General features: G+C 43.7%; 1 protein-coding gene across 2 annotated transcripts in view; it reads left to right on the forward strand.

Moving 5' to 3' along the window:
* The first annotated feature begins 235 nt into the window (after positions 1–235).
* The window catches only part of C10H1orf21 (chromosome 10 C1orf21 homolog), a 129,579-nt gene continuing 101,859 nt past the window's right edge, over positions 236–27,955 (forward strand). The window contains exon 1 of one of the 2 annotated variants that reach the window (XM_075038681.1): positions 236–440. The gene's annotated coding sequence lies outside the window, so the exon portion shown is untranslated. Of the gene's footprint in view, positions 441–3,684; positions 3,704–27,955 lie in introns of those variants that run through there. The other variant, XM_075038682.1, reaches the window with a different exon arrangement.

The raw sequence follows: 27,955 nt of genomic DNA on the forward strand, positions 1-27,955 counted from the left end.
CTGCGGCCGCTGGGCGCCGCTCGGTTCCCCCCTCCCGGGAGGAGCGAGGCGGGGAGCGGGCCCCCGGCTCCTCGCGGGCCCCCGGCTCCTCGCGGCCCCCACCCCGGGCGCGCTGCGGGCTCGGCCCCGGCGGCGGGAGGGGCGGGCGGCGCGCGGGGGCTCCTCCTCCTCCGCGGCCTCTCCCCGCCTCCCTGCCGTGACGGCCGGGCGCGCCCCCCGCTCCGCGCCGCCCCTTCCCCGCCTCGGCCCGCCCAGGCTCCCCGGAGAGGCCGCTCCGCGCCCGGCTGCCGCCGTCGCCGCGGCCGCGCTTACAACACTTAGTTGGAGCCGCCCGGTCCCCCGCGCCTCCCCGTCCTCTCCGGCCCGGGCCCGGAGCCGCGCCCGGCGCCTGCCGGCGGCTCTCCGCGGTGGGGGAGCAGCTCCGAGCGGCGGCTCCTGAGGTGAGCGTCCCCCGGGTGCCGGCGGGGGCGGGCAGCCGCGGGCGGGGGGCCGGGGGGCGCCGCTTCTCCCGCGGAGGCCCGGGCCTGGGCCGGCAGCGGGCGGGCCGGGGCCGGGCGGCGGGCCGGGATTGGGGTCGGGGTCCGGAGGGGGCCCCCCCCCCCCCCCCGCGGGGCTGTGCCCGCCACCGCGTCCCCCGGCCGCTGCGCAGCCTTTTTATTCCCTTATTTCTCCGTATCCCGACCGCCCCCCCCCCGCGCCCCGCCGCCTCCGGGCGATGTTTTATTCATGACCTCGCCGGGCTTTGTACGGGGAGCGGGCGCCTTCCTCCGCAGTTGGCCAAGTGCTGCCAGACCCCGGGGCTGGGGCGAGGGGGCGGACGGGACGGGAGGGGTCGCGGCCTGGAGGCGAAATGGCTGCAGGGTGGGCAAGGTTTTCCCATCCGGGCGGGCAGCCCGGGGTTTGAACGGCATCTGTTTGCTTTGGGGGGTGCTGGCGTTGCCGCGGCTTAGAAGTGGAGTGGGGGGGGGGGGGGGGAGGGTGTCTCTTGCTGCATTTCCCTCCGCTCGCAGGAGGGACGTAGCTCGCTGCAGGTCTGCCGACCTCACAGAGAAGAAACAAGTCACTGCGAGGCTTTCTGTAGAAGATTTTTTATGTATATATCTGTCTTCTCTTTCAAGGGTTCAGCAGCAAGCGTGTTGCAACACCAAATGCCTGTAAGCCAGGCTGCTCTTACACCATCACCGAGTTAACTGTAGATGTCAGACTGTGCTTGCACTGATGTGATGTCAGATTTGTAATAACACGCCGAAATGGTGAATTCGGTGCGGGCTGAGCGTGATGGAGACAGCACGGACCCAGCTGGCGTGGACAGACTCGGTGGAGCCTCTTTCTTCCCTGGTGCAGGGTCTACTGTGTAGGGAGTCCCCCGGCAGACTGTAGGGGCACTGGGATAATTGTTACAGATTCGTGGGTTTCTGCGGACTCAGAAGAGCAGCTGTTTGTGCCTGGAGCAGAGATACTTAGCTTGCTTTCCCTTGCGAAGGTGTTCAGATATGTGTTGGTTAGAGACTCATTTGCTGATGCCTGTCTTGTCAGTAACTTCTGTGATGAGGCTACCACCACGGGTATCAGTCAAGAGGATGAATTTTGTTGCGTGCAGTAGTAAGCCGGCTGTGATCAATAGGCAGTTTCATATTAGCCCCTGATACTGCCTCTTGATTTCTCATGGACTGGTAAACTAAAACTGAGAGGTGCTGAAACATGTTCCTTGCCTTATTTGGTTTTGCATTTGCCTGCCCTTCACCTTCCCCATGTCCTGGTTGCTTGGATGTCAGTGGAAAAATTCTGATCCCGAGTCTGTTCAGAGATTTAAATTTGTGTGGTTTGGTTTTGCTTTTCTAGCTTGCTGTTTGATAGTAGTCATAAGGCTACGTGTTTCTGAAGATCTCCCATGTATGGGGGCTGGAGGTGTTTGCCCTTTGGTACAAGTGGAGCACACCGATACTGCTTGATGTTGTTTAACCTTATATTATCCTAAGCGTTGTATGATGAGGCAGCTTGATTTGTTTAAGACTTTGTGATGATGCAATACAATAATAATTATAAATCTTCTCATTGTCTGCAGAATCTTTAAATACTACTCTGTCTCGGGAGGTACTTCATCTGTGCTTATTTCCAAGAGGCACAGGCATGGATGAGCGGTGTTTGATATTAGTCATGTTCATTTTGGGGTGGGAGGGCAGGAGCAGTTTGGCACTGGTACTTTAAGTTGTAATTTATGGGTGTGATGTCATGCGGTAGATAAGCTTTTATGAGATCTGCCATGTAAATTATGGCCTTTGTTTATATACGTGCAATTACTTGTTTTGAAAATCCACGCTGTATAGTTTGCTTAATAGCCTGCGCTGGAGCTGTGAATAAGATCTAGCAGAATGTGCTTTAATTGCACAATATTGTTCAGCGGTTGAAAACATTTTGCTTTACCTTGTGCTCACAGCCCGCACCAGGTGTGAAGTTACTATGTTGCATCTGCACGCTGCAGTATGTCTTGTATGGCTGTGAAAGCAGTGGCCAGGTGCTTTTATTTTCTTCTTTCTCCATTATCTGTTTCTTTTTGTTTTTTAAAAGAAGTGGGGTGCTGAAAGGAGTGACTTCAACTCATCTGCGCTGGAGAGAGCAGCTTGGTTATTTAAGGCTGCTGTAGTTTGTTATGCAATCAGATTAACAAAGATTGAAATGATGACTTGACTTTGGGTAAACAAATGAGGTAGATATAGATATATATATCTATAACATCATGGATTAGGGCAGCTATTTACATCAGAGAGATGTGCTGCCGTTAGCGTACTGCGAATACTGGATAAAAACACAATGAGTGGACACAGTAACGTAGTAAATAAGTTTTTGGTAAACTTCTTGGGATTATAATGTGCTTACTATTGATTGTCTGTACTCTGGGACCTTCTGCGGTGTGTTACGTACTGCCCGCATGCATGGGCAAACTTACTTTCAGCTTCATTTAGTTGACAGGCAGAGGCCTCGGCAAATGTCTTTGTGCACAGCCCAATGGTGCCTGGGGTGCTGTGCGGGCTCTGTGCTAATTGCAGTGCAGGTGTTGGGTCTAGGAAGACGACCAATGCTCAACTGGAAGCTTTTTAGGTTAAAAAAAAATATAATTCCAGACACGTTCGCTGAAGCTGGCAGCCCCTCAACCAGTCCATTATTAGTTGGCTATTTCTTCTTGTTGTCGTGGAAGCAGCGTTGCTGCAGGAGAGATTTTTAAGGCTTGTCTCCCTGAATCTGCTCAGTGAGGAGGCGATGACGTGTGTGCTGCGTGGCAAAGGTCGGTGCAGGCATTGCTGGTGTATCAGAGGTGAGACCCCTCTGGGAGAGACGAGAGCCGATACAGAAAGGGGAAGGTGGAAGCCTGGGATGCGGGGGAAGTAGCTGGAGCGCGGGGAGGAGAGGGAGGTGTTTATCGGCATTACGGCAGGGACCTCTCTTTGCGTCTGTGTGTGCAGTGCCTCACTCGGAGCCCGGTCTGCAGTTGCAACGCAGTGATCTCGCATGGGCTCTGGTGCTCTGGAAGTGGACCTTGCTCTAAAAATACTATAGCGTGGAATATGCCCACTGTTATTATGGTATGCAATGGCATCAGTTGTTTGGGGGAAAGGAGGAATAACTGACTCCTGGCAGTTTTCCGGAGGCCTTCCTATTGGCGTGGAGCCTGAGCCCTTCCAACCTTCTTGTCGTTCAGGGAAAGGTAAGGTACCTTCGAGGATGCTGCTCTTCTGTCCTTCAGCGGAACAGGACTATGCTTTGGATACACATTCAAAAATACTCTGGAAAGGGGTATTATTATTACTACTACTTATTTCTTTGCTGACTGTGTTTAATTCTACATAAGCAGGCATCTCCTTGGGAAGGGAGTTCACAGGTGCTTGCACATATGTATCACTATGCTACTGGCTGATCTTTGTGTTGTATAAGGTATTTGTGACTAAATGTACAGAAGCACATTTTGGGTATACTAGAATCTAAGGAGGTGCTTTTGGGAACAGGTAATATTGTTAAGGCCATATAATTCTAGCATGTTCAGAGGAGCGATGTGGAATGTGATCAGTAATTTTAGGACTGTTTCTTTTAGTGGTACTAGTTCACTTCAGCTCCGATTTGTTAGCAGGTTGGTATCTTGTCTTGGATTTTCTGAACTGAGTAAGAGCAGTTATTCTTGGTCAGACTAGAGATCTGTGTAGTTCAGTATCTTTTCTGATAGGGCCACTTACAAGTGCATAGGAAAACTATAACTACAGAGTTATCCTCCTTCTGGGAAGCCCTTCCAGCAGTCACCGCTCTAGGAAATCTTTGGGCTGGCAATTCCGTTGAGGCTGTTGTGTTTAATAGCTGCTGATGTATTGTCTTATCTGAAAAATGTCTAATTTGTTTTGAAAAACTTTATGGCATTAGTGTTCACAACAACCCGTGTGGCTGAACTTCTGGTATAATTGTGCACTCTCAAAAGGATTTTGTTTTGTTTTATGGCTTGTCATTTGAAGTGCCTGCCCTGTGATTTTACCTGAATTCTGGAAGAATATCTTCCTTCTTAGATTTTTACACAGAAAACTGCTATGTATGCAGATGTTAACAGGTCTTAGAACATGTATAAAGATAACTGCTATATGTTTGCAGTAAGGTATGGTCCCAGCCCCATTTACAGTTGCCTTTCATAGATATGTACCGTTATGGCTGTCACATTTAGGTGATTGCATGCAAAAAAAAAAAAAGGAAAAAAAAAAGTTCAAATACAAGCAATGATGTGATTTCTGCACCTATACATCCTGTACATAGATTGCAGTGAGTCTTGATTCAGAACAACTCAGACGACAAAAGAATTGCTGTATGCCAAGGAGTGACTTCAGCAGTGTTGTTTGAAGTTCTTGCCAAAGTAAATCTTTGCAAGGTGTCTGGTGCAACATTTTAGGGGATGTGGAAGGATGCGGAGAACAGAATTTAAAAATTGTATTAAAGAGCTTGAAGTTAAGAAATACAGATTCCAGTAGGTGCAGGACCATGCAGTAAAAACAGTGACTTGGTCCCTGAATTGTTCTTTAGGTTAGCTTTCATCATGCTAGCCTGGACTATTTCAGGAATAGGTTGGTGTTAAAGAGTTGTGTTTTAAATTCCACTTTTCCTTTCATGGCAGGGAAGCAGGATCTTTTGACTGTAAATTGACCTACAGGATTTGTTATTGTACTGGTGGTCCAGGAGTCTGTCTGGGTTACAGGGGGGGCATCTAGGTTACAGAGTTCGTTGTACTAGACTTTGATACTGGTGGTAACAGCAGTTATGTTTGGTGTATTAAAAGAAGCCCTCCAAAGGTTGGTAATTTATTTATTATTATGGCAGCTTCTGAAATCCTATTGATAAAAATGGGTAAAATTTTCATGTTTTTAAAGCAAACAGGAAATCCTCATCTTGTAATTTCTACTGTTATTCCACCCTTAAGCCTGTAAACTTATGATTAAAGTGGGTGGAATTTCAGCTTACTGGTTTACGGGTGGGATAATAGTAGAGAGTGACCAGACAAATGTTTTCTGTTTGTTTAAAAATAGAGACACTTATATAATGATGCTATACACAACAACAGTAGATGCGTATGGGTAAGATCTCTGCAACAGAGTATTCATCCAACAGCATCCCTTGCCTGCATGTCTGCTGTCGCTTGGCTCAAAGGAAGGTAATTCTGAAGTGAAGAGATGCCAATGCCAACTGATTCAACTGGAGTATTGGTCCAGTCCTGAACAGCCTTTAGGCAGGGCTCGGGATTAGAGATTTGGAAAAAATAGATTTTAAACCATTATGAGCTCTTAATTTGTTATCTGAATCAGAGAAAACCATTCTCTCTCTTTTGTGGAGCACTATCCATCAGTTTGTGTTTTGAGTTGTTTGCAGAGATTCATCTCAATGTGTGACGTGTGCTTAGTAAAACTGAGGCTCCATTTTTGAGAGCGGAGTGTTATTGCTAATAAAAAAACCCCAAACCAGAGAACATGTCTGAAAGCATCAGGATTGCACCATGTTCTTTCCTCTTACTATGGAAGTGGCCTCAGTTTGTTTTCCTTCTGCCTCTGTATCTCTAACAGAAAGTAATAGGATTTATCCATCAAGTTTGGAAGAAGTTAAAAAGCAAGTTCACTTGAAATATGTATTTAATAGGAAAAATTTTCCAGGATCCATATATACAGGTGGGCATTTTCCCAAAAGTGTGTGTTAGGTGTTAAGGCCGTAACTATGTTGTTGCTAACCAAAATTCTAGCCCTGAACGTATCTATAAATACCATAGCCTCACCCCTTTGACTCTGTGAAACGGTATGTAGCTGGGTTAATTTCATACATCAGGACATAAAAGGATCTTGGTGAACTTGTGCTTTTATAATAAACAAGAAAAAGTTTATCCAAGTTGCCCAATAGAGGAGTTTATTCACACAAAGACAGCTCTTTATTCCGTGAGGAGGGACTTACTTTTAGTCTTTTCTCCTTAGGATTTTTATCTCATCCCATCCAAAGTTTTTATTAATAAAAGCAAAACAACTTTAATGTGATTATGCATGCTTGGCAGACAGACCTCTGTGTTTTAGAGTCATGGCTAATTAGATTTGAGGAGCCTGTGCAATTTAGTATATTGGGCAGGGAGATTGTTTTAGCAGGAAGAAACAGAGGAAGGAGCAAATTGCTCTCCTTCCCTTTCTTAGGGTGGCGGCAGCATTTTCTGTGAACTTTACAGGTTTCTAGATGACGCGCTAATGCTGGTGTGCCATTCCTGGGGAAACAGCCTTGTTGAAGTTTGCCTTTCTATTTGGAGAATTCCTTTTAAATTGCTCTTAAATAAAGTTCTGAATATTGGATATTTGCACATCTCCACTAGAAAACAGTCTGAGGGAAGAATCGGCTGGTAAAACAAAACAAATGCTGTCTTTTTAAGGGGTGGTAATGGGCTGGAAGCCCATTTCAGCTTCAACTTTGAGGGATGACTAAGATATTTCTCTGTTCTGGCAATACCCGATTTGGATCCTGCTGCTTAGTTTTGTCTACAAGGCCTGCTCATCTCAGCTGCATCTTGAAGGGAACGCAGCTGATGTGCAATAAACGTACCAACAAAATGCGCAGGAGTTCAGTCTTTTGTTGCAGATGGATTTATGCAGCACTCCGTTCCCTAGGAAGCCACCTTCAGCAGCAGGGTGTTCTCTGAAGTAGGATGCTTAAAGATGTGGTTTGGGCTGCTGATCGTGGTCAGCCATGTGATGCTGAAGGACAGGGTACTGTTCCTTTTCTTCCAGTGCAGTTGTGCTTGCTACGTACGCACAGTAGCTGTGGTCTGGTGGATGCCCAGAGGCTCAGCTTTCTCTTCTGAGCCTTTATTTTTGCAGGAATCTGAAATAGCAGAACCAAAGCTGCTGAATAAGCCGGACTGAATCCAGGGAAGCAGATCTGGCAGCTCTCCCCTTCACCCACCACAGAAATGCATAGGGGAGAAGCTCATATGAGTACTTCAGGGACTTGTTTTATTAGCGGGTGAAAGAAAAGCCAACCAGGGTTTTCTAATACTGCCTCTGTTATTTTTACCACTCAAAGTTCTTATGGGCATAGTTGTTTTTTCTTATGACTTATGTTTTTAAATTACTACCTAGTTTTCAGGTGTGGGAGCCTATCATTTAAAAGTGTCTGGCCAGTGCTACTGAATTGAAAATCAAAACCTCACAATGAATGAGCTTCTGAGATAATTTCTGTTGTTTTTCCTCTGTTTAAAAAAAAAAAAAAAAAAAAAGGAAGCCGTATCCGTTCTGCTTTGGTCACGTCAGATAAGGTATATCTTTGAGATTAAAAAGTCTTGATGCTTGTGGGAGGAGCAGAGCGCTGCTTCTTTCTTTTGTTTCAAACGTTGCAGTGGAGGACACTAATTAACCACCAAACAAATTGGGTTTGGGGGAGTTTGCCTTTGCTATCACAGTGAAAATGTTTTGTTTGGAAGAGCTGCGTGAATTACACCCGCAGGCATTCATATAGAGATAAATCAGCCCCTGGCTGCCCAAAATCTTCCTGTTTCAGTCTGCCAGGAAAGCTTTTGAAATGGCAACAGCCAGTCTGCATGTTCTGGAGCAGATTGTGTACTGGAGACCGCGGCACAGCCCTGAGCAAAGACGTCAGCAGCGAGGAGTGACTGTCATCCCCAACACAAACAGACAGACTCCATCAGTGTGACAGACCGGTGAAGAGTGATGCATCACTAATGGGCAGATCATGGTGATTGTCAGCTCAGAATATAGGGTTTGTTTGTTGTTCTTCCCCAACGACAGGAGCTGACTCTGAGGTGGATTTTCCTATAACTAGCATTCTGCATCTTTGACACTTTGGCAAGAGTGAGACTGTTTCCTGGGAAAAAAAAAAAAAAAGGAATAAAAGGCCTCAGGCTTAGTAACAGCATTTAGGAGAATAATAAACACTCAGCCTTGTGAAGCTACGTTTAGTTGTGCATTTATTTGGGGATTTTTACAAGCATAATCAAAAATTATGCACTTGACTCTTCACTGAGTTGCAGTGGGATTCAGGGGACCTAATTTCCCTAAGACTATGAAAATCCCAGGCTTTGTGATGTAATTCTTGTTGGCCTTTACATTTCTGTGCTAGTCTCTGAGCCTTTTTTCATCTACAGTAAATGCTTGTGTGCTGCAACAGAAATAGTTTAAAAGCCAATGATTTGAGAGAAAAAAAGCTGGAGCTTCTTAGATGTGTGGGGACTGGATGAAGTAGGATTAATCTGGCATTAGGGCAGAAATTTGTGAGAGAAGCCCAGTCAAGTGACCGGCTGGAGAGAGGGGGTGTTCATGAAGTCAGAGACACTTCTTCAGCCAAAGGGGGATCAGGCTGACATCTTTGTGGCAGGGGTTTTTGCCTGGCCTCTCCCACAGACACCGGGTAGCTGTCATGTACTTCCTCCACAATTGCTTGGCATTCTGCGAGCTCATGCCTTAAAAAAAGACTCACGAAGTGAACAGCTTTCCAGAAGGTCGTTAGAAATTTAATACTACAATTTAATGAGGTTTGTGAGTTACCTGTAACACAAATAACAGTGCTGACAACTGCTTTTCAATTATTAATTTTTGTACAGCGTGTTGTTGGCCATTAAGATGGGTTGTCTATGCAAAGTGGTTCCATAAAATGCAAATTATTACCTTCTATGTGGGTCAGAAAACATGGCATACTTGGTGTAACTCTTGTAGTTAAATAAGACTTCTTTGTTAAGCAAATAATTTAAGTACTGATTACTCTTAGCAGTGTCAAAAACATACATGAATTCTTGCTGAGAGTAAATAAAGTGTTTTAACTTTGAACGATGGCTGCAGGATTTGGCTTTAAAGTTATTTTTGGGCCACGGGCACAGCCCAAAGCTGGGGGCATATGTGGCTTCACTCCTGGAATGGCGTCAGGATGGAGGATGACTCAGTCACCCCTGCAAATTCCTAGTTGCTCCAGAAAGGTAGTGATTTACTGCAGGTCTGTGTCAGCAGTAAACAGCCATCCACCCAGCGCTGATTCAGCTGCTCTGAAAGTGGTAGTTAAGGATGTGCACCCCGTCTTCTTTGCCTCCTCGGTTCCTCCCAGCTCCCTTCCCACCCATCAGCTGTGGAGGGTGTAAACAAACACGTAGCCTTTCCTCCCCAGTCCTTTGACTGCTGGCCAGGCGGCCCGTGTGAGGCTGCGAGCAGAGATCCTGTTCTTGCAGATAGAGGCACGGTGCACGCCAGCGTTGAGATTTGGATGGTGTTCCTGTTGAGTCAGGGAAGATTGACTGTGCAAAGCCTGCGGGGTTTGGTCTTCTGAGGGCGCTGAGGTTGAAGCAATAGCAAATGTGGCAGAATCAGCACATAGGGCTGTTGCTACTGAGTGAAAAATTGGTCCAAACCCTTCTAGGCCCTGCCCTGGCCTTCCTTTGTAGGCAGAACAGGTTGGGCAGCAGCACAGGACCAAAGGAGTCTACAGAGAAGAAGGTGAAGTTCACCGAGAGCATTCATTAAGCGTGACAGGTCAAGGGCTCTTGTTTTTCTGGGGTTTATGTTGGCTTGCAGTACACAAGGATGAATTTCTTTGCTCCTGTTACTATTAATGAGAGTAAGGCAAGTAGTTGTTTTACTGCTGGTTTTCCCTTCCTGCCTGTCCTCCAAAAGAAACCCCAAAGTGCAAAAAACCACCAGTCTAAACACCTGATTTTGAAATAAAGCACTTTATTTCAGATACAGGAATGATCCTACCGATGTCAAAGGATAGTGATGGAGAATAGCATCCTAGTGGTAATACCTTCTGCCTTCTCTTCCACCCTGCATTCCCAAGAGCTTCTGCTATCCTGGGAAAGCACATGAAGAACCCATTTCCTGTTTCTTGCCATCACAGCCCTTATCTTTTTAGTGGAGAGTAAATACCAGGATAATTATTGTGTTCCTGTATTTTTTTGCCTTAAGCCAAATGCAGAAGAAACAACTCTCTTTTCTGGGGCGTTTTTGCATCAGTATATGCTTTGAGAATGCACAGACAGGCTGTTCTTGGCCATAATCAGTGTTAACTTCCCGAGTTAACACTGATTCCCGAGACGTGGTCTCTTGCAAGCAGGAGGTAAGTTTTAATGCAAGTGCTTGTGACAGCCAGAGGTGGGATGGAAGATCTCAGGTGAATTAACCATGCCAAGGAAACTATCCCAAAAAAATCTGCTGTGGATTTTCTGAGCATGTGAGATCAGCTCCACTTTTGATCTTGCTCATGACTGAATATCCCCAGGAATTAAAGCCACAGGTAAGAATGGAGGTGGCTTGGAAGACTTCTTGGTTTCTCTTCGATGGTTGCTACCTGGTGAATCGCACTATCCTGTTTGCTGATGGATTCTCTTAATGAGTAAATTGGTGACCTCTGTGCTTTTTCAGGTGTTCAATTTCCCATTCCTTTCTTCCTGACCTATAATTTTTCATTCTTTCTCTTTACTGCTACCAGCTCCTGCGACATCTTATGAACGTGCCTGAATTGTGTTTTGTATTGAAATTTGTTTTATTGCTTTGAAAATACCGAGCGTGGTTGGGTGTAGGAAAAAAAAAAAGTAGCATGTGAGCTTCACAGTCTGCTGCTTCTGTGCATTAAAGTCAAATTCCGTGAGTTAGGTTTGGTATCCATAAGGTCTCTTCCAAGTGCGAGCTGAGCTGAGGTGCTGTCTGTGGGAATGCTGATCTGGTCTCAGTGTCGAGGGGGAAAAAAAACCCCCAGTGTTGGAGGAGATGCAGGGACCTTACTGTATCATCAGACTACATGACTCGTTTTGTATCTTGATTTGAATGTCAAAGAAGAGATGGAAAACAGAAGACGAGAGTGACTTTTGCCCTAAAGGTAACATATGCTTCTTGGTGGTAGGGATTGCAAACTAGCTTACTAGTCTCTAGTTCATCATTCCTACCTGGTCATTAGCCAGCAGGTCTAGTAGGTTCAAGTGTTTGGTTAGTCACCAGAGGTACTCTAGGACAAAGTTTAAAACTGATCAAAATTACAGCATTCTAAGGTGCTGTGTTCGTTGTACTTACCTGGAAATTCAGGAGTATACCCTTAGCGCTGCGTGCAGCTGCCCTTCCTTAGCAGTTCCCGTTTTTTATCCTGTTTGCTGCTTTGTTACAGATCTATACCAGAAAGGCTTGGATGAAATGAGTGCCCGCAAGGAAAGTTTTAGGGAATATTGGGAAAAAGTATAAAGCAGAACAAGCACGCACCAGAAAATCAGCTTCAAAGCATGCGGTAAGAAGGAGAAAATGTACATGCTTCCAGATATTGCTGGAGTAGGAGACAAATGGCATGGTGTAGTGAGTGGTGTACCAGGGTCGGAGTTGGGAGACCACAGCTCTTTTTCATGAAGAGGCTATAGAGCTGCTGCAACTGGAGTTGCCCACTCATGTTCTTTGCAGCTGCCATGGTATCTTTGTGGCGTGCAGCGTGGTAGAACTCTGATCTTGTTCTGTGCCTTGTTATCAGAAAAATAAAAACAGGTCCCTTTTCTCAGCATTGAAATGTGTTTTCTTTTTTTTTTTTTAATAGAGTGAAATCTGGATTATTTTTCTAAATCCCTTGATCAACTTGAACCTCAGTATCTTAATTCTGTTCTCGTAACAGATTTGCTTTTCAAATACTATTTTTAAGTTCATAGTTATGAAGAAGAGTATTTCCTATTGCTGTCTATGACAAGTACTAATGCTCCCAGTTCGGTCCTGGGGCTGGGATGTCCATTGCTATTTCCTGATGGCTTTTGTAGCTGTTCTCTCCCTACTTCTGCAGGGTGAAGACAGTGCTGATTGATTGCAGGTTTATATTGCTAATAACTAGAAAAAACAATTCTGACTCATTGGTGTATTGGCTTTGTGTGGCAAGGTTTTGGTAGCGGGGGGCGGTTACAGGGATGGCTTCTGTAAGAAGCTGCTGGAAGCTTCCCCTGTGTTGGAGAGAGAGCCCATACCAGCCGGCTCTGAGACGGACCCACTGCTGGCCAAGGCCGAGCCAGTCAGCGATAGCGGTAACGCCTCTGGGATAACATTTTTAAGAAGGGAAAAAAGTTGGGATGAATGAAAAATGGCAGCCAGAGAGAGGAGTAAGAACATGTAAGAGAAACAACCCTGCAGACACCGAGGTCAGTGAAGAAGGAGGGGGAGGAGGTGCTCCAGGCGCCGGAGCAGAGATTCCCCTGCAGCCCGTGGAGGTCCATGGTGGAGCAGATATCAACCTGCAGCCTGGGGAGGACCCCACGCCGAAGCAGGTGGGTTCCCGAAGGAGGCTGTGACCCCGTGGGAACCCTGCGCTGGAGCAGGCTCCTGGCAGGACCTGTGGATCTGTGGAGAGAGGAGCCCATGGAGCAGGGTTTCTGGCAGGACTTGTGACCCTGTGGGGGACCCACGCTGGAGCAGTGTGCTTCTGAAGGACTGCACGCCGTGGAAAGGACCCATGCTGGAGCAGTTTGTGAAGAACTGCAGCCCATGGGAAGGACCCACATTGGAGAAGTTCATGGAGGACTGTCTCCCGTGGGAGGGACACCATGCTGGAGCAGGGGAAGAGTGTGATGAGTCCTCCCCTGAAGAGGATGAAGCGGCAGAAAATAACATGTGATGAACTGACCGTAAACCCCATTCCCTGTCCCCCTGTGCTGCTGGGGGGGGTTGGTAGAGAATCCGTGAGTGAAGTTGTGCCTGGGAAGAAGAGAGGGGTGGAGGGAAGGTGTTCTGAGATTTGGTTTTATTTCTCATTACCCTACTCTGGTTGATTTGTAATAAATTGAGTTAATTTTCCCCAAGCTGAGTCTGTTTTGCCTGTGATGGTAATTGGTGAGTGATCTCTCCTGTCCTTATCTCGACCCACAAGCTCTTTGTTATATTTTCTCTCCCCTGTCCAGCTGAGGAGGGGGGAGTGATAGAACGGCTTTGGTGGGCACCTGGCATCCAGCCAGGGTCATCCCACCACAGTTGGTCATGCAAGACAGAAGTACAATCAAATAGTGGCTATGTTAATTTGTTTACATACAGGGGAATTATGTAAGTATCAGTGCACATTAGGTTTAGCCCCTGTGTGTGCTTGCATTCAATACCCTGGGGCCAAAACTGGGTACTGCTGAAGTCACAGAGAATTTTGCTGTTGAGCCTAGTAAGTCTAGTGTTTAGCTTCTGAATGTTTAGAGGCACCATGGTTTTTAATACTGTTAAATGCTGTAGAAGAAGGATTCTTGTGGCTTTACATTACTATTAAAGCCATAATCACATATGTGTGAAGGGACAAAGTAAGCTGAAAAGATGTCTTTCTGGCTTTCTGATTGCCCTCTGTAGAAGGTATACAGGTCCCCTGCACATCTGGCTTTTGATTGTTCCCCAACCTCAACTCCCTGCCACACCCAAATCCTTCCTACAGCCCCTACCTACTTCATACAGACTGGAGCCTGCAAGCACCTTGGGTTTAGCATGGACTAAAAATTAATATTGAAAAAGAAGTTCAGAGTAATGATTGGCCACCATGATGCCCACCAAAGGAGGTATTGGATGGGCTCTCTCTTAGCACTGCTGTGCAGGTGAGGTTGGCTAACTCTTTTCATTTTGGGGTAGGGGCATCAAGAGCTGGTATCAATAAGCAGAACAATAGTATGGAGAACAGGAATAGTATGTCTGTTCATAAATGTATTAAACAAGGAGGTGGCAAGGTAGAGGGCTGGAGATGAAATGTGAAGAGCTAAACAGCCAATGGCACGAGGCTGGAAACGTGTGCAGGAGAAAGTGAGACATGGACTAACAAAACCAAAAGGCACTTGCAGTTGAAGAACTGTATAAGGGCACACGCATGCTTTGCATTACTATCTCAAGGTGTGTGGTCAAGGGGACAGAAATGATCAAATGCTTCCTTCTCCTGTTCTTCATATGGTGTGTTTTATGAATAAAAGCTATCTGAGTGAGAAGCTCAGAGCCAGAGCCATTTTCTGTAGGCTGTGATGCAGGATGCTGGGCTTCATGTTGGTTTTCCTTTTAGAAGTGGCAATGCAAGAAATGAGTCTGTCAAAACAACGAGGACAGAGCCTGGTCTCTGACAGTGGGCTGTAACCAGGGGTGGTGGTGCCACATCCTAAAGCTGGGTCTTGGGCAGGTCACCTCCCAATGCCAGTGACACCCTAGGTTCTTGTCAGAGGCACTGAGTAGTGCCTGGCTCTTTGTGCACCCTTCTCTTTTAATGGGTGAGATATAGTTGGGCTGGATTCAGCCAGGACATTCGCCAGTTGAATCATGCTGAGCAATATCACTAGCTATGGAAAAGGGAGAAGAGGAAGGAAAGAATTTGGTCTCCAGTTAGGGTTTTTCTACAACTCTGAAATATTAAAGATCAGTCAAAAAGGTTGTAAATATTCCAGTTGTGAACTGCAGTGATTTTGCTTAATGTGCTTCACTGATTCTTCTTGTCTTTTTGAGGTGGGAATGTTAATATTCCACTTAAGAGCAGTATTTCTTCTGATCTCTGGCTGCAATCCTTGTTTGTTCCCTAAACCTTCTCTCTTTCTACCACAAACCACCTAGATAACTGGTTTTATGGCAAAATAATCACCACTTGTGTTAGTTCCTTGATTTGCAGCAGTGCTGGTTTGTACTCTGGTATTTGAAATTGCAAGACACACAAATAGACAAGTGTGCAAAAGGCAAAACAACAGCAACAAGAAAAAAAGAAATTGTATTTTATTAAAATCCATTTCACCGTGGTGCCTTAACTATAGCTAATTGGGAGTATGTCTTCAGGGGAGAACTAAAGGTAAGGATGAAGTTTTATGGATGAGCCTTCACTTCTTGAACCTGGGATGGGGCTCGATGGAAGAAATCGTAGGCTCATCATGGCACTGACATATTGCTGGGAAAGAGGGGGCAGTGGCCGACCCTGCAAACACTGGCTGAGGGAATACATCAACTCTCATGATTTCAGTAGCTTTTACTGGTTAGTGGTCCTGCTAATGTGCCTGCTTTGTAGGATCGAGGATTGTTTGTATTTCTGTTTTATGTCCACCACCCTTACTGCCCTGTGTTGTGCAGCAGACCTGCAAAATCCAAACCAGCATGAATTTCTGCCGAGTTTTATGTTGCAGCTTGTGTTGGCCCACAGTATATTTGACAGGAGAAGTACTGGCAGGACACCAAAGAACAGGAGCTATCTTGTAGGCCGGTAGATACAATGGAGGTAAGGCACTGTGTGGGCTGCACTAGGCCCTCGTACCCAAGACTACCTGCTTTAGTGCTGGTTCTGAGTGGGGAAGTTCGTGTGTGTAGTATCGTAAAGTCCTAGGCAACATAAAGTTGTGTCATGGGCATCTTTATTGGTTTAACATTTTAAAGAGTTTCTAAATATATAAAATGCTAAAAGCTTAAACTTACCCCCCCACACACACCTTTAAAGATGTTCCCTGGTTAACTATACTTGTAAGTCAAAATTATTTTATTACAGAGCTTCCTCTTGCCAGCTCTAATACCATTTCCTGTTTCAGTTTGCTTTTCTTAAATTTCCCCATGTGACATTACTAATTGTGTTACGTTGGTGCAAGGAAACTCGGGATGAGATCAGGTGTCATTCTGGGAAGCGTAGCCATGACTTTGGGCAAGGAGGTTGGCTCCCCAAAGCTCACTAGGTAGAGAGGAGCAACCAAGGGCAAGTGGGAAACTGGGAAATGGGCAGGAGAGCCTGATAGTCAACCCTGCGCCATGATGATCAATCCATTTTGACTTGGTGTGTTGCATTTAGTACAACTGTAGTTACACCTTGAATTGAAGAGGAAAAAGTTGTCCATGTACTTGGCTTGGGGTAGGAGAGAGTGTTACATGGCGGTTTCACTGTTCACTTGATCTGTATTCCTATATACTTTCCCAGGTATCCACTTCTGGTTTCTGTTGGGTGCAGGATGAAATAGACCTTTAGTCTGACTCGATGTAGTTGTTGAGAATAATGCTGCATTGCCAGCTCATCTTTAAAATCTTGTGTGGGCTTGTGGGGTCTGCATAGAATGCCTTGAGGGACCGGGAGGTTCCACTGCAGGCTTCCTGGAGAAGGAATTGCATTTTTATTTGTTTCTGTACATCCCTCGCTGAGCTTATTGGATAACAACAGTTCTGGAGAGCAGAGGAATATAATGAAAGTTTGCTGTCAAATTAAAAAAAAAAAAGAAAAAAAAAGAGACCTATTTCTGCCATGCATATAAGAGCAGAGGGGTGGAAAGGTGGAGCCTTCTTTTGCCTGTGCTGTGCTACTTGTCCTTTGGTTTCCTGCATGTGAAATGGTATAAAAATCCAAACCACCTCTACACAGCACATGGGGACAAACGAGTAAAAACTTAGTGAAATTGCGAAGTATGTCCCCTGTTCATAAAAAGGAGCAACTGTTCTGTTAGGGTGCAAGGGGCGGTTGCCTGTCTTTCATTTCTTTGACAGTGTTTTCTCATCTTCCTCTTACATGAGTGCTAGAAGAAGTGCTGGTATTTTTGCAGTCTCCGAGGAATGATGGATTATTATCCATTAAGGGACTGACTGTCTAACTGAAATAGTGAATTTTGTGCACTATGTATGTGAGTGCGCTTCCTCCTTGTATGTTGTTACTCAGTGACTATGGTGTACAAATGCTTGCTAGTGGGAAAACTCATTTTCATGTTTATACACTTAATGATTTGTTTTGGTAAAACCCCCTTATTTTTAGTCTTTTAAGCCAGTAGAAAAATGAACTTACTTTTAGAGTTGGTCACTTTTTTTTATGATTGCATTTTTCTTCCCCTGAAGTCTGCAAGTAGCATTTTTCCTCATCTTTCCAGCCTCCTCACCTTATGCACAGCCAATCAGAATAGTATTTTTTTAAATCCAAATTTAACTTTTACAGTAAATTGGCAATGTATTCTGTTCTCCATCAGATTCCTCCCTTAGCTGAGGACAGCATATAAAGACAGAAGCGATTAGCCAGCAGCTCTTCAAGCATAAAGGGTTTGTAATGTCCAGCCACTTGCAATGCCTCTGTACTTTAAGATGAGTGAGAGTACTGCAGCCTGTGACTGCATGCCATCCTTCAAAGTCCCCTCCTCAGTTTTAATTACCACTAGACCTGGCTGAGGCTTGCTTTCTGTTTATATTACAAAAATATATGTAGGATTTGCGGGCTCAGAATCATGCCTTTGTGCTGAGTGTGTGGTTGAACAAGTGTGAGTCTAGTGCATGGTTAGAACTTTGCTGTTTCTTTTTTGTGTTGCTGTCTTTCAGCCGAGTTTACATCAGCTGTTTTTTTATAAGTGAATGCTTTATAAGCAAAGTAGAATGTATTTTTATTCATTTGATGTGAACACAAGCAAAAATAGAAAACAAAAGACAAATGCAAACATGTAAGAAAATACTTGTAATAAAGGTTCTCCTTATGTGAATTCTGTTGTAAGTGAATGGAAAGCACTGATTATTTGTGTGTGTATATACATACGTTTTTTTCATCACAAACTGCTGCATATTACTTGGTAGCAATACGAAATGGTGTTTGACTGGGTATCCGAGTCAGCAGTGGATGGCCATCTGCTGTGCACCACTTGGATGCAGGTTTGTGGCTGCAGACACCCATCTGCAGCTCCCACCCGTTTCTGCTACTCACCCGTTACCACGGGACTGTGTAAAATCCTGTGGGTAAGATGACTTGCACAAAACATTGATTGCTGCAATACCCATTTCACTCTTAATGCTACTTAGTCACGGTATCCACTGATGCAAAAGAAATTATATGCTCTGTGCAGATGTGAGAGCTGTAATAATATAAATGCACACGCTTCTGAAAAGTAACTGTAATCAAAGGCATAAGTGTCTGTAGCATAAGGTATACGTGATAACTGAAAGTGTATTTGTAACATTAATAATAATGTTTATTGTAGCTTTTAGATATGTAGCAGTACGTATGAAGATAACAGTAGGGCAGATGGCAGCGCGGGTCAGCTGCCCAAAGAAGTACCCAGTGTCCCCTGATGTTCCTGAGATTAGCCTTGGTGACAGACAGAGACACTACTTGCAATTCCAGGTTTGGTACCTTTTGCATGTTCTGAGTTAATTAGTGATTTGTGTGCAAATTGAATTGGATTGCAATGATTATTGTGGTGTCTGTGCTTAAGGAAGCATGTACAGGTATGGAAAGATTTTTGGAGAAGCAGGTGGGTACAGCACAGATAGGCCGTGGCAGCACTAAGTGCCAGCCTTAGGTTTGGTTTCTGCTGGCGCCTTCTGCACCAAAGACTCGCTTACCCTTAACTTTCACTTCCCCCTCCTTTTAAACGTGTTAATTGGCCTTTAGCCAAAAGGTGTTGCTGCCGAACCCTTTAGAAGTGAAAGCCAATCTAAACATTCAAGCGTTGTATATATTCAAGCACTTGGGGTGATCTTCAGAAACGTGAAGCAGCTAGCTACAGCAGCGAATCTGCTTGAGCATCTTCTGTGGTCTGGAGCTTTAGAAACCCATCTTGGTTGTGTTTTTGGTGTCAGCAGCTGCGCCGCTCTTGGTGGCTATCCCTTCTCCTTTGTCAGCTTTGGGAAGGAGCAAACTTGAAGCAGAAGGAGAAGATAAGTGGAGGCTGAAATGAATATTTAAGCACTTCTGGATTTATTTCACTGACATAAAATCACCGCTTGATTTCTGCGGGAGGAGCATTTGCCAAAGCCTTGCCAAATACTCTAAAAAAGGAGTTGGAGAATGTTAAACACAATCCCCATGGCATTTCATGGGAGTTTATTCTGTTGTTTCAGTAGTGACTCATCTCCAGAATGATCCATCCACTTCACTATGTATACGTGGGGGGAAAAAACTCTGACAAAGGTCTCAGAGCCACCTACGAAATGCAAAGTCCTGTTCAATTACTAGTTAAAGCATCTGAGTATCTTAAGCCCTTAGGCAATTTTGAGAGTTGTGCTGGCTAAAGATGGTTGCAGTCAAATCTTGTTCACTTTTTGTTAAACATACTATATTTTTAAAAGGGTGTGGGATGAGAAAGAAATGGTAGGTATGGACAGGAGAAGAAGCGGTAGGTATGATTTTCTTTTTCTGGATGGACAGCATTGTTGTTTTTGAAACCTCAGGGATTGTTAGGATGTTGCTTTTTCCTTTCTGTACATCACATCTTTGGCTAGCTGACCTGAAAATTAAAGATCAGCATTTTAGTGTGTTTGTTAAATGCTCTGCTTCCTGAGGCAGACGTTCAGAAAACTGAGGGCTCCCATCTCCATTTTCCTCCTGCCCCTACTGATCGTCCTCCAAAGGCAGCAATGAGTACAAAAACAGGAAAGGGGAATGATAAAGTGTGGGAATAAAGCGAGCGCTGAGTTAGCAATGCCAGAAGGAAACAGCTTTCTGATGGCAGCCTTGCTTTTGGTGAAAAATAAACCGGAGGTGAACAGACTTAAAATAACTTCTGAAAATGGAGTTCTCTCTCGTCAAATTTTTGTGTGACCTCTTTCTACAATTTTTTAATGCAATAAAGTAGAAAGAATGCCCATTGTATTGACTGGATGCTGGCACTAGTGTTTTAGCGAACACCTACACAGTATATATGGACTAAATTATCTAAAGGGCTTGTTAGCATATCATCTGCATGCAAAAGAAAGTGATGATGGTGATGGAGGCTTCTTAGAAATCAAGTGAAGGACTCTGGCTCCTGTGTGCTGTGCTTCTGCATGTGAAAGCTGCTGCTTTTTCCCTCAACCGTTTTTTTTCTTTTCTCTTGTATCATTCCCCAGATATTGTGCAAATTGATGGAGTGATTTTTTGTCTTTTTTTTTTTTTCATAATATTCCCCCCTGGAATTGCTAGAAAAATAGAGCTGTATTATATGGCAAAATGTAGCACAGGATGTGAAAGCCTGTTACCACTTCACTGCCTTTCCAGAGCTGCAGAGCCTGTCCTAAGGGTTTGGGGGGGGACTCTCTTGATTTATCAGATGTTGCACATGCTCCTTTTGTGTTGGTGCTGGCTGGTCAACGCAGAGGCACTTTTGACTCTTCTACATGGCACTAACATTTCCCTCTTCAAGAGCAACGTAATGCCGAGAACGAACAGTGTCCTTTGGCTCTCTGCATTCAAATGAGTCAACCCACAAATCAAGAGCACCACGGCTAATGAGTCCACTGTGAAGGTTTTGGGGGGGTGGAGGGTGGCTTGTGAATGCCGAGAAGAGTGTCTGCCTTGGTTAGGGATCTGAGGAAACTGAGACAGGGCTACCAGATAATATTTTTGCTGTTTTCTGCTTTCACATTTCAACTGGAAAAAACACCCTTGAGTACAAAACTCAAAAACTTTTGGAAAAGGCTCTCTGGATAAGAAGAAACTGTACTACAGCAATTCCTTCCTAAAGGGAAATGTCATCCAGGGGTCCTGTTCCAGGTTTGTTCACCGTGGGTGCTGTAGTTTTAAGTGCTCATCTCCAAGCAAGGAAAAGCTGAATTATGGGATATGGGCACCTGTGTCTCTAAGGTGTCAAAGCTGTGGTGGAATAATGAGTGGTGAGATCCCAAGGGTAGTACGCAAGAAGGGATGGTATTTAACCAAAAGACTTGGAAGTAAAACCACTTGACATACATCCCTTCTGTCTTTTGATGTTGGTCTGGTCCCATGCAGAACATTTCCTAAAGATCTGCATAGTGATACAGGCAGGGCTTATTTTAGAAGCAACATGGTAGAAATTAGGGTGAAGCGTTGTATTCGACTGTAGTTTGACATGTATCAAAATAATATAATATTTCCTAAATAAGAAACGTTTTCTAACAAAAAAGTAGACCATTGGAAATTATGGTAAATGTATGGGAAGCTATGAAATTATTTATTAGGAATAGTGCATCCTCTGGTTTTCCAAAAAAGTTCTGGTTTTAGCAAGAGAAGGCTATATTTACATGAAGATCAACATGATTTAATGGTTACCACCCGATTACAAGGGAGCTTTCTTTCATAAAGTAGCTGTCAGTAAAAATGGAGAAGATGATTTGGGTTGCCTCACTGAGAATTTACATTACTTGAATTTAAATAAGTGTATCCTACTTTGTGCAGAAATTGTGAGTAACAAATTGTGCTGTGTCCTTATCAACTGTGGAGCAGATTGAGTAGGTTGGAGTTAAATTCAGTATTTTCCTGTCCAGCCCCAGGTGTCTGTCTCTTGGCCAGGAGTCTAAGACAGGGTGCCTCTTCTCAAATTGTGGATATGAAGAAAGCCTCCAAAGCCAGTCCTCTTCCCACAGTGGCCAGTGGAAGGTGTGCTTTGGAAAAGGATTAGGTCATTGCTACTTTTTGCTTTCTTTTTTCTTTTCATTGTTTTCTCCACAAAAATTGTCCATTGTTTTTGAGTAGGTCTTTTTCTCTCTGTCATCATTTTTTTTGTTGCTGTTTTGAAGGACTTCAGATGCTTTTTTCCCTATTTAGTAAGCTGTCCGGCTAATGCATTGTGAAGCTCACAGAGCACGTGAAATAGTGGTAGAGCAAAACCATCCACCAGTGAAAATACTTGATCTACAGAACAAGTGGTTTCTCAGAAAAGTTGAGTAATGCTTGATTTGATTTTGTTTTGTTTTGCTTTGGTTTCTTGGCTTCCAAATCAGTGTTGAAAAATACCTGCCAAGCGTAATTATTTTACTGGAAGCGTAAGTCGAGGTCTAATTTTACTGGAAGCCCGAATGAGGGGAGGAGACCAGAGCTAGAGAATGGCATCTGATGTTGAATGATGGCGATGTCAGACATACTTAAGAAAAGTGAACTTGCTGTTAATAAAATAAACACACAGTGCTGCTTTTGGCCCAATGTGGTGAATGGACTCCACAAAAGTACTCATAGCAAGCTGGCTGTTTTGCTGCTGGTCCAAAAGCCTTTGCTGATGGTTTTGGTTGTCTTTCACCAGAACCTCTTGGCACGTGTGTAACTTGGAGCCTTCAAGCTGACAATGTTGTGGTTGAAGTGTGTGTGTTTTAAGTGCTTTGGCTGAGAAGAAAATCAGTACTGTTCTGATAAGGAGATTGAAAGTATTAAGTTGCTTTAAATACTAACTTTTCTCAGTCGGATTCAGGCTTGCTGTTTCCCATTGTTAAAAACTCACTGTTGTGCCGGTATTTCTCCATCAGGGAACCTCCTGAAGCAATTCCAGCATTTCCAGGTGGGTCTGCTAACACCTTCATTGTCCAACTTGTCTGTTAAGCAGAGAAAGGAAAGGGGGGGGGGGGGGGGGAGCAAATTTTCAGAGTGAATCAACCCAAAGAGCAGGCTGTGAGGGGAAGTATTTAATTTCTTCCACATACTTGACTTCCTTCCATGGCTGGAGCATCACAGATGTGCAGGCACAAAGAGGTAGCTGCTTGTGAGACAGGTGAGTTACACCTGATAGCTTTGTGTCAAGTGAAAAAACCCAGTGATTTATTTTCACGCCTGAGAGGAATGATTTGAGAGGAAGCATCTCTCATCCTTACAGCTTGAGTTTTCTTGATACGATTCTAGTCATCCCTCTGCAGTTCTCTTCCCTGTGCTCAGGGTGAGCTGCATTCATGTTGTAGGTCGCTTCATTAAGTGAAAGATCAGACCCCCAAGTCTTTTGGTTAACTGTCGTCAACAGTTTATGTAGCATGCGTGCCTTCTGGCTTTGTTATCCATCACAAAAGCATGTGAAGAGTTTTAACTGCAGTACCAATACTTGGAAAATATTTCTGAAATTAGACAGACGATAAAGGATTGATTTTTCATATATGCTTTGTGTGAAATGTTTAGAGAGCAGAAGAGTTGTGGCAGGAACAGTTAACTTTGTGTTTTAATAGTTTAGGCAAATATGTTTGGGAACAATGCAGTGGGAAACTATTTTCATGTTGTTCTCAGGGGAAAAAAACAGCCATCCAGTGTGCTCTGGGCAGGACAGTGACGGTGTTGGGCACAACACAGTTTTGTACCTTGCCGTGAGAATGAAGAAGGATGAATAGGTTACCCCTCCCTCACCTGCTTTTTCTTTAGGGGAAAAAACCCGAAGCCCATAGTTTTTCTTGGTTTACCTATTGAGAAGAAACTTGGAAGGTATTTATAAACCACAGGATTCATCTGATTTGTCTGGTTAGGCAAATCAGCAGAATCTGTTTGGGGAAGGAGCCAGGGAGGGTATCGCTGCCTTTCTTTTAAACTTCAGGTAGAATCTTAAAATTAGAGGTTGCTGCAAGTCCCCTCCAGCATGTTTCATATAATTTGATATTTACGCACTGAAAGCCTGTCTAGACTCTTACCAGTTGTGTTTATTACATACAGTGTCAATCACTGCGTGTCTCTCCTTGTCAGTTTGTATATATAAGATTCATCCTGACCTGTCTGCATCTACTTTTTCCCCATAAAACTCCCCCAAAAAGGCTTACCCCTTTTTTTCCCCATAAAACTTCTTCTGCCAGGAGCCCAGCAGCATCCCGAGCACCCATCTTGTCTGTGAGCACGGTGTGTTTTGCCGATGCTACAGACTTGCTGCATAGTCCTCAACTGACTAGATCTGCTTTTATAAAACCACCTTTCAAACTGAGGGTGATTCATTGCATTGAGGGGCTGAAGGCTGATGTATTTTAATCTGGAACCTGCTGCAATTATGTTTAGTTGTCTGTTTGCCTGTACGTAAAAGGGGAATTGTGGTACCCTCCATCTTCTGACTGGTACCCTCCATCTTCTGAAAACCAGTCCTGATTCCTGAAAGGAGCAGCTTTTTATAAGGGCTGGATGATAGTAGTCATAGTTAAACCTTTTTTGAGTTTTCTGGTGGGTTCAACAGAAGTAAAATTAGTTTTATAATAGGAATTGCAAATTGTCTTCTGTTTGACCTTGTGCTAGTATTTGTTTATCTTCTATTTTATACTGTAATGATAGGGTTTTTGGAGGAGTCTGCTCTTGCTCCATGTTTACACAGTGTCCAGCACAGTGGGATTCTTTCCCATGCTACTCCTACATACTACAGATATTTAAGTAGTAATGAGATTGCATGCAGCGCTCTCACTCCTCTGGTATACAAACTGCTTTAAACTGTTCAGCTCCTTCTTTCACCTGTCTTATCTGAAACCCCACGAATTGTGCCTAGAATTGTTTTGAGCTTGTCAGACCTCTCTGCTGTCTGTTTGGTAACAAGAAGCACTGTTTACTTACATACTGGTAAATCCTTTATATTAAACAGGAGCAGAAACTGTTTTCTGTGTTCTGAGGACTTCAAGAAAACTTGAACAACATTTTTTCCCTTTTCTAAACGCTGGAATATTTACTTCTTGCCTTAATCTTGCAGAGACATCCTTCACAGAACAAGTCTTTAAGAAAAGGCGAATCTGAAACCTGTAGACAAGGGATTAGAAAGTCAAATCCCAGTTTGGAAGGTAGATACATTTATTCTCTGTGTTCACACTTGTTTACAGTAGGCGCAGCATTTGGGTTTTTGTCTATCCGTTGCTGCTTCTGGAAGTACTTTGCATATTTAATTAACAGTTTCACATTTGAATTATTCCCTAACAAATTCTTGCTTCCCATTATCAGTCTCTTTTCTGCTGTCATCTGAAACTCTTCCTTTCAAGTACAAGAATTAAGCAAACACTGGAGATCTTGTTTCTGCAGACGTTTGTGAATGCAGCCTTCACAGCATTAAAAGGCTGAACAACTGCACACAGTTCTCAGTCACTTTCGTAATAATTGTATGAATGTCGGTCCTTCTGGGACTGAGTACTGCGAAACGTAGCGTGTTGTCCTGCACATCTGCATAGAGGCTTGTGAAGGAGGTTATTTAATTTCAGATATCATTGACTTGCTTGGCAGTGCTTTTTAGATTGCTGTGTGTAGTACTGAAATGAAATCTCTTATTGCCAGTGCATTTGAATTCTACAAGATGCTGGTTTTCATGAGTGGCTGAAAGTAAAGACTGATAGTGAGAACTATATATGCTTCCCCCCTCCCCCCCTTTTTTTTAAAAGGAAGTATATTCCTTCCTTTACTTGTAAACAAAACACATGCAGATGAAAGGGGAAGATTTTATTTGCTTTTGGGGACTGGAAGCCTACCAAAGCAGTGATAATTGGCTTTATTGACTTTTTTTTTTTCCCCCCTCTGGTTGGAAACAACACAGTTTTTTTCTCTGATTGTGTTCAGATTGTGCTCTGTGAAAATTACACTGCCTTTCTCTTCCTGACCCATGAAAGAGCAGATTTCTCTGTCGCTGGATGTGTTTTCCCAGTCCTTTGCTGCCTTGCTCTGTCACAGCCTCAGGCATGGTTTTCCTGATCCATTACTCCATGGTGCTGCTACGCTGTGTGTTTGATGGTCCCAGTTCCAGCTGTGTGGTACAGGTAGTTCACGGTAACCATTCTTGTTTATATGAGGGACAGGACGCTCGGAGCATAAATCCATGATCCTGACTAGCCTGGCATAAGGATTTCTCAGTGCAGGCTGATAAATGTGTCATTGTGACCTGGACGCACATCTCTGTGCATCTTCATCTGGAGTCACAGCTCAATAACACTGAACTCATTGGTTTAAGAAATACATATAAGGGGATGAGGAAGTGGTAAGGAATCTAACAAGGGGTCTCCCCACCTCTCTCCAGGGAAGGTATCCTCATAGTCTTGAAGCAGGTCTTGGCCAAAACTGCCTTGTGTTTCTAGAGTAAAAGGGAGAACAACCACGATGCCCTTGTGAGTCCTGCCAAGGATGTGCAAACCTTCCTCTATTCCTGATCATCGTTTTTAACAGGAGTACCCTGCAATAAAATGCCTGTGTAGTTTTTAAGTTAGTAAAAGGCAAACCATAGAGTTCAGATTGGTGGGGTTTCTCCTCACTTGGATTTTAATGTTGCAGAATTATAATAACATCCATTTTTAAACATGCTTTTGCAGCCGGCAGTCATTTTTCTTCACTGAGTTCCATGCTTATAGACTACATATAAGTGCAATATTGTCATTAATGTTATGAGTGGTGTCCTAAATATCTTCACACACTGTTTATGTACGTCAAAAATGGTTAACCTTCTTTTCAGAGGTCTGGTATTTCTTTAGCAAGAAAATAATTGAACAGTATAGGAACATGTTCCCTCTAAATACTGAAGGATGCCCTGTTGTAAAAGAAACTCAAGTACGTGTTAAACAAATGCAGGCAGATAGATTATTTTTTTTTTTTTTAAATTAGATTTAATAGAAGAGCTCATTTGAAAGTTTTCCTGAGGGGAGTGCCACTTCAGTGAGCATGTTGGTTGACTCGTAAGAATTAAAACACTTCTATTGGAAAGGAAGCCCTATAGAATGTCACGTTGGATGGGGATATTGAAAAGTGTGTGTGTGAGTGTTTGAATTTTTTGGATATAGATTTGCTGTCATAGTGAAGTTTTGGATGGGGCAATAAACTAAGGTAATCCTCGGTCAGGTGAATAAAAGTACAGTAATGGGTGTTTATGTAGTCTAGGCCATACTTCTTTTAATTTATTTTAGAAGTTTGAGAAAATTGATGGTGATTCTGTGTATTTCTTCTTGTTTCATTTGCCAAACAAACATTTAAGAAGCTATTAAATAGATTAATATGCTGTATTACTACCCAGTTCTCTGAATCTTATAACCTCCAGTATTTCAAGGCATACATTTTCAAGTGAATTTGAGGCTTGTGCTTCTCTGGGCATTTGGGATACAGGAAATATTGAACCCCAAAATGTTTATTTGTTTGTTTGTTTTTTTAAAAAAGTTAGAAAGTTAGTACTATTTTCCTCCCTCTCCTTTTGTTCACCAAACCCCATTACTGCTGGCAGCAAACACTTCTTTCTCGTGCCTAGAATCCAAATGCTGCTGCCACAGTTCCTGAATGGGCTCGTACCCCAGCTTTTGAGGTAGCTTCAGGAATTTGAGAAGACATTTAATTTGCAATTTCAATTTATCATTGTCCGTGTAAAGCTTTTATTCTCTGGTCTGCCTTCCTCTTACATGCTTACTTTTCACAACTTGAGTGCCTCTGGCTCTGCAGTTGAAGTTACAGCTGTTTTGTAAAGGAGGGAGGAGTTGTTTTTGTTTTGGCTTGTTTTCTGAAATACAAATTATTTTTAAAAGTGGATAATGTGCTGAAAAATTCTTGAATGCCTCATATGCAATTGTATCTGTATATAGGGCAGACTAGTAATCCTTGCAGAACCACAGCTTACTATATCAGCTCTGAAGTCATTGTTATTTCCAGTAAAAGTGCTTTCTTACTGCATTAAAAGGTTATGCCCTTTACATGTCAGCAGTGATAACCAACTTGATCATTATATTCATGGTAATCATACTTTTTGGCTCCTGAGAGATTATTTATAAAGCGCAATGAATAAACTGTGCTATCGTGATGCCTGGTAGGTATCATTTTTTAAGATGCTATGTTAAAATGCATTTTACTTAGTCTGCTAAAATTTATTTTTATTATGGTTTACTGTTTGCATTGCAATAGCATT

Source organism: Buteo buteo, chromosome 10 (genome assembly GCF_964188355.1).
Source record: "Buteo buteo chromosome 10, bButBut1.hap1.1, whole genome shotgun sequence".
NCBI classification, from domain to species: domain Eukaryota; kingdom Metazoa; phylum Chordata; class Aves; order Accipitriformes; family Accipitridae; genus Buteo; species Buteo buteo.